Source organism: Mastomys coucha, unplaced genomic scaffold, assembly GCF_008632895.1.
Source record: "Mastomys coucha isolate ucsf_1 unplaced genomic scaffold, UCSF_Mcou_1 pScaffold23, whole genome shotgun sequence".
NCBI classification, from domain to species: Eukaryota; Metazoa; Chordata; class Mammalia; order Rodentia; family Muridae; genus Mastomys; species Mastomys coucha.
The window spans coordinates 24083847-24090765 of record NW_022196906.1 but is presented as its reverse complement, the minus strand read 5'-3'; positions in this window follow the sequence as shown (position 1 = coordinate 24090765).

Below are 6919 nucleotides of genomic sequence, written 5' to 3'. Positions count from 1 at the left end.
CCGCTCTGTCTCCAGGGAGGGAAGAACCTGAGCCTCAGTCCATAATCCGCTGAAAACTGAGCTCTCCAAATTAGACCGGATTTGGGTTTCGTCTTGGTCTGAGTCTGCATACATTTGTTATTAGTTTTGCCCAAGGTTTTAGTCTCACTTTAAAATTGATAATGATTTTAGGATTTTATAATGGGTAAGGTTTATGATCCTTGGTTTAATCCCATAAGCTTAAATCCTAAACCAACATGAATTATGCTCAGGAAGGCCTGTGCAGCTGCACAGATCTTTGATTTCCTGAGCAGTTGACATGAGAAGGGAGGAAGAAAAAGCAGCCACTGTGAGCTCCTCTGGCTTCTAGAGAGAGAGGCTTCCAGGGTCTAACAGATTACGTTGTTGACAATGAGTTTGTTTAAGTCACACTTAAAACATTAAGTTTCAACAGTGGTAGGGTAGGAAACAAAACAGGGCTCTGACTAAATCAAATGTCAAGATACCTGTGAGAACTTTCTGGAAATTTTACAATTTACTCTTTAATGATTTTCTGATTCACAAGCATCTCTTAAAGACAGTAGCTAGACACATCTGAAGAGACTGGAATTTCCTGTCCCTGTGACCAACCTACCGGACAAAGGCAGCATAGAGAAGGGAAGATTCATCTTGGCCCCTCATTTCTGAGGGTTTCAGTGAACATCTGTTTGGCCCCATGGATTTGGTCAGGGCATCCATCACGTATGGAGGAGTGAGCATGGGGAAAAAACTGTTCATATCACAGTTGGCAGAAAACCAAAATGGAAAGTAGAGCTGTATCCTACTAAGGCATCAGTTTGTCACCAGCTCCCTAGCCCCTGAAGATTCTGTAGCCTCCAAAGGTAGAGTCACTTGCTCATACAAGCATTCAAAACATAGCCTATGACAATATTGTCAGGTTCACATCATAACACACCATTACGTCGGTGGCTCTTTAGTTAAGTGTGGTGAAGTCAACGATCTCAGTAGTAAGATTCAAGATTGTGCTCTTTCCTGCCCTAGAGCTGCCGTGTCGGAACTGAGAAGTGGTTGGCTTTCCCAGGGAAGACTGACTTACTGTAACGTTCTCATCCATACATGCTGCCCCTGACATCTTGATCTTCCTCTCCTGCATCTGTTCCTGCAAACGTATTATGAGAAGAAACGTGCTTCCCTCTAAACAAAAGCACCAGGAAATGACTACCACTCGCCTAGAGATAATCACATTCCAAAAGAGACCATGTTTTGAACAAGTAGTCCAAACCATACCTGCCTCCTCTCTGTTTGTCCTGAGTTCCCCGGAAGCCTGGGCATATGCTAATTTGTACTGTTAGCTGTAGCAATTGGCTTCCAAGGACAGAAAGGTACCCCATCTGCTTTTCAAGTCCCAGAGCTATGCTCTGGGTAGAAATTCAGTGGATCTCTACATGCAATATTTAAGATGTGAATTGTGTTGCTGTTAACTTGCCCACTGCCTGCAATCATGGCCAGCACAGATGCCCTTGAATGGCCTGGAGAGAAAGCACTGAGAAGACACCAACCGTGACCGAGGTTGTCACTGAGCCCCTTCTGGGCCCCTTGGCCAAATTAAAGGACTCATCATCCTTGTCTTCCATCCTGCAGGCTGCTGAGCTCAGCTAAGAGGCCTGGGATCCTGTAGAGGAGGCTGACAGCTTTCTTGATCTGCTGGGAAGCCCAGGAGAGACACATGTCTAGTTAATAATAGAACCAGCTACTTGACAAGGCTCTTTTAATTTATTAGAGAGTTGCTTCAGATAGCAGGTTGGAACTAAGAGAGGAAAAAAAAAGTGTGAGTTTGGGGGATTTGGGTTTTTGTTTTCTTTTGCTTAGATTCTAGCTCCCTGAAACAGCTCCTATCTACACAAGTTTGATTCTTTTGAGACTCTGTTGATTGGTGTCCAATAAAGGAGAAAATATTCAGCTTGCCCCTCCCCCTCCACTCCCTAACTCCCTTTACCCCAGTACAGGGGCCTGCAGAAATTATCCTTACTCAACCCGAAGGAATCTTGAGAGCATCCCCAAATGGGCACCATTGGTGTTAAGCATGCACCTACATTAATTTGGAATAAAGTGTGTGCAGCAAATTGAGTTTCAAGGACAGCAGCCTAAGAAATTTGTCAGCTTCAAGGTGTGTACACATGTGTGTTTGTGTGTATGACTAAGGCATCTCTAGGAGCTAAATTTTGGAAGCTGATTTACTTTGCTTTATGAAATAACAATTCCCCAGACTGATTAAGCAGCTTCTTCATTTAGAACATCCCAAACCAGGTGACATTTGAAAGATTTCCTCAACACTGTCAAGGGCAAATGCTCACCTTACTATTTTTCTCTCTTTACTTAGGACAACAGGCTGCCTTCTCCTCCTCAGCCTCCCTCTCAGTGGCTAGAGGAGCAGAGGTGAGAGGAAATTACCGCAGATGTTTGATGATGCTCAAGCCCCGCAATCGTTCTCCCCAGACTGGCTAATAGCTGCTCCCCTGTGTGCTCTTGTTCTGTCTCCTGTACCCTCTCTTCCCATTTCCTTGCCAAGTGGAGATCTTTGCCCTTTTCAAGAAACATCATAATACTTAGCCCTTATGCCATGCTTTGCATTTTCAAAGCCCTAAATGATCATTAATGATCTTATTCACATAAATAATGCTCACACTGCAAGGGAGCCATTGTCCCATTGCATAGAAGAAAAAACAGAGGTCTCCATGGATGCCTCACAACCCAGAGCCAGGTAACCATTTTCTACCTACACCAAAGCCTCTCACTCAAGGGAAGATTTCCCTGGCACCCAGTTCCTAGGAGTACTGTCAAATGGTGAGAGAAAGATCAGATGTCACTCTCCTTATTAAAACTTAACCCATGTCCAATGTCCACCTTTTCTTTCATATTCAGTTGAAATATAGAGAAATACATTCCTGCTCAATAGAGTAAGGTGTATATCACAAGTATTCTCAGTGTTGTGTGTGACTTAATAAACCTGGCCTTCCAACTGATCTTTCTGATCAATTCCATCAGTGGAGACTCCATACACCTCAGGACTCATGACTCTCACCATTTGACAGTACTCCTAGGAACTGGGTGTCAGGGAAAACTTCCCTTGAGTGAGAGGCTTTGGTGTGGGTAGAAAACAGTTACCTGGCTCTGGGTTGTGAGGCATCCACGGAGACCTCTTTTTTTTCTTCTGTGCAATGGGACAATGGCTCCCTTGAAGTGTGAGCATTATTTCTGTGAATAAGATCATTAATGATCATTTGGGGCTTTGAAAATGCAAAAGCCTAGGCCATTCCCTTGTTCTATCTTCCTTATCTGTTTATCATCACCATTTGAGACTACCTATCTTGTGGCATGGTCTCCTAGGCTATATTTTCTTAGCTTATTTATGGCCATGTCCCATGGGGCAGAGCCAACAGCCTTCCTGTGGGTGAGCCATAGTATGTTTATTGCTGCACCATTGCCACAAGTTTTATCAACAGCCTTTTGATGGAAGCGAACAGGATGCTTGAGATATGGCTGGCTCCTTTTAAGGCCACATTAGTTTTTATTCAATACCCTGAAGCCTTTCTCCTAATTGAATCTCTCTTGATTTCAGAGTCTTTGTCGAAGGCAAATTATACATTTTTATTAATCTCTAGCTTGTCAAGTCGTGATCTTTCTTCCCTTTCAGTAACCAGACACCGCATTTGTCCACTTAGAGTCTATGAAAGCTTTCTCTAGCTCTTCCTGGGTTCTCAGAGACAGCCTTTTCTCATGCTAGAATCCCATCAGTTTCTAATGATGGTGTCCACAAAATCACATGTCTTGGGTATCAGAGACAATATTAATCTGACTTTTTTTTAAAACTTCACTGCATTGCTGAGCATTCTACCCAGCATGTTAAGCATTAACATGTGCTTAAAAACTGTGTGAAATGTCCCTTAGATTTCAAGGATACCACGCCCTTGAGGAATGGCTGAATTTATTATCTTGTAAACCTTCTAAGAAGTTTCAATTTAGGTGAGCAAGAAAATCTTACATCCATGAAACCTTTAGGAAATAGTAAATGACAATATGATCAAGTGTTGATAGAGTAATATTATAAGAGTCAGAGCTGACAGTAAACACTATATGTATAAGGCTCCAGTCAGTAAGATGGTTAAGAATGGGGATCTTACAAGGCTCTCCTGCCAGAATGTCCTGGGGGAAGCTGGAAGTGCTGGAGGGTATGGCTCCCTTTGGAGACAGATAGATGTGGATTCAAACCTGAGCTTTCTGCTCTTGATTGTGATCTCAACAAGCTACTTAGTCTCTGTAAGCCTTGGGTTAATTGTCAGTCATGTATGAAAGATAGTATGTCCAATAATGCAACTCTTCAGGGATTCAAGTTCCAAGAGTCGAGAGTTTTGTCTCTTGTTTGGTCTCCATCATCTGCTGGAAGATCAACAAAAACTTGATGAAATAATCAACTTCACCAAATTGTCACCAAATTGTCACCAAATTGTCATTAGTGTTCTACAGACAATATAATGTATCAAGAGGCTAACACTGCTCGGCATAGTGAGTGCTCCATGACCCTGGCCATTTGTGGATGACCATCTACCCTGGCCAGTGTGCTCCTCTTGTAGCTTCCCTTGAACATGCTAGACATGAAAGCCCATGTAGTCACATTCTTATTAACACTATATCTAGACCATAGAGAATTGTATGCACATTCTGCCTTACTCCACACACTTCTCTGTTATCTTTACCTTGCTCCTTAGTTTTTTCTTCTTTTTTTTTCTTTCTTTTTTTTTTTTCATATGCAGAGCATGGGATCAAACCCTGACACATGCTAGGCAGGTGCTCTACTCTTCAATGAGTCTAATCCCTAGATTCTAGGAGATAGTCATTCAGTGAACTTCTGGATAACTAACTTTCAGGGTTCTGGAAAGAAATGACTTCAAACCTTTTGGAAAATTTAGTGACTCCATGGCAGAGGTGTGACATTTTTCTGTATATTTGAGTTATTTACTATTCTGAATAGGGCTAATCTACATTGCAGATTTGTAAAGTGATAACAAATTTGGGATCCAACCTTGACATTTAGAGAAATAATTCTTTATTTCTTCTGTTTCCTCTTTAAATAACATATGACTAAATACTCCCACCTATGAGGTATCTAAAATATTGAGTGCATAAGGCTGTGATCAGAGACTAATGGGGTACAAGATGCCCCTGCCTTCACTAAGTTGATTGCCCCTGAGGTTAATCTTTTCCCCCTTTTTCTCCCCTCCCTTCCTTTTCCTCAATTCTGCTTCCCTTTCTCTTGCCCTTTGTCTTCCTGTTTGTTGTCAAGGGGAAAACGGACAAAATGGCTTTAGTTGTAAATACTTCCTTCCATTCTAGGAAGAAGAAATGAGCAGCTGACAGCTGAAGAAACAGAATTTATCTGGTCTTTCTTAGTTCTTCCTTCTCTCCCATACCTGTTATTTCACATGTCATCTTTGATTCTTGATTTGCTTTTCTCCAAGTGTTTTATGTGTGCTGTGGTTGTGCCTTTCAACATTTTTTAGACTATGAGACACATGAAATACACTTCATACCCTCAGCTCCATAGAGAACCACCACAACCATACACTCACAGACATATGTAACAAACAAAAGCATGGTTAAATAATGCTTAATCTCACTGTGGAGGAGGCAGTCTGACATACTATATTCTATTCTGTCTTTTCTATTTCATCCTATCCATTCAATTTCATTAAAAAAAAACTCACTGGGTCATAGCCCACCAGATTTATTTCATAACTAATTAATGAAACATAATTGGTAGTTTGAGAAACTTTCTAAAAAATAATTATTAACTCCTGAATTAGTCCCATCTCTTAGTGATCTTTTATCCCTCCCTCATTCTTGCATATTCTTGATTGGATTTTCCCCTTGAAATCTAAATGAGAAGATTGCTAAAATGTACTAAAATGTGAATATGTTTGAAATGATTCTGCGAAAACAATTACATTAAATTGCTTTAAAAGTAAAAAAAAAAAAATCTTACATTTTATCCAATGCTTTAAAAGTTTTATTATTTAATTCTGTTACAATATATATCCTCATTGGAACTGAATTCCTGGTAGGCCCATGGCTTCTTTGCTTTTCATTAAAAATGTGTTGCTAGTAGTCAAATTAGAATGAGTCTGCACAATTACAGCCCAGAAGCAGTGCTCAGGACCAGACTAAGATGGCTGCTCAGATAGCAGACTGGTAAAATGAGAGATCTTCCCATTAAGTTATGAAGCAATTCAAGTTTGGAAATTAAAATATGCAGTCCAAGATCTCCATCACAATTCTAACCTTAATTTAGCATCAAACACATGCCACTGTGACAGTAGCCTCTTCTGTTTCCTGCTTCAGTGTGGATACAGCCTATGATGGAGACTTCAGTAGACTTGGGAAGAGAAAGGGAAGTATGGAACTGGGCCATTTTTTCCAAAGATATTACACTGTCAACAACAACAACAACAAAATCCCCACATACATCAAAAACAGTGGCCCAGGAGGCCTCGACACTGTAATCCTATGGATCCTGGCCAGTATGTTCATCTTGGACTCTGATAGAAACACTCCAGCAAGATTCAGATTAAGGTTGGCCCAGTCCTTTTTCTTTTTTTGATAAAGAAACTTTCATTTATTCTTTGGTAATTTCATACATGAATACAATATTTTAAAATCATACCCACTGCTACTTTTTCCAATTCCTACTGCCCTTCCCCCTTATATATCCCCCCCCATATCTCCTCCTTTTTTTGTAGCACATTGAGTTCAGTTAGTGTTGCCCACATCCATGTGGATCTGTGCACCATCCACTAGAGCATGAACAACCTACCATGGGCCACACAGCTGAAAAAAAATCTCCTTTTACCAGCAGCCAACTACTTCAACTAGGATTGCAGCATTT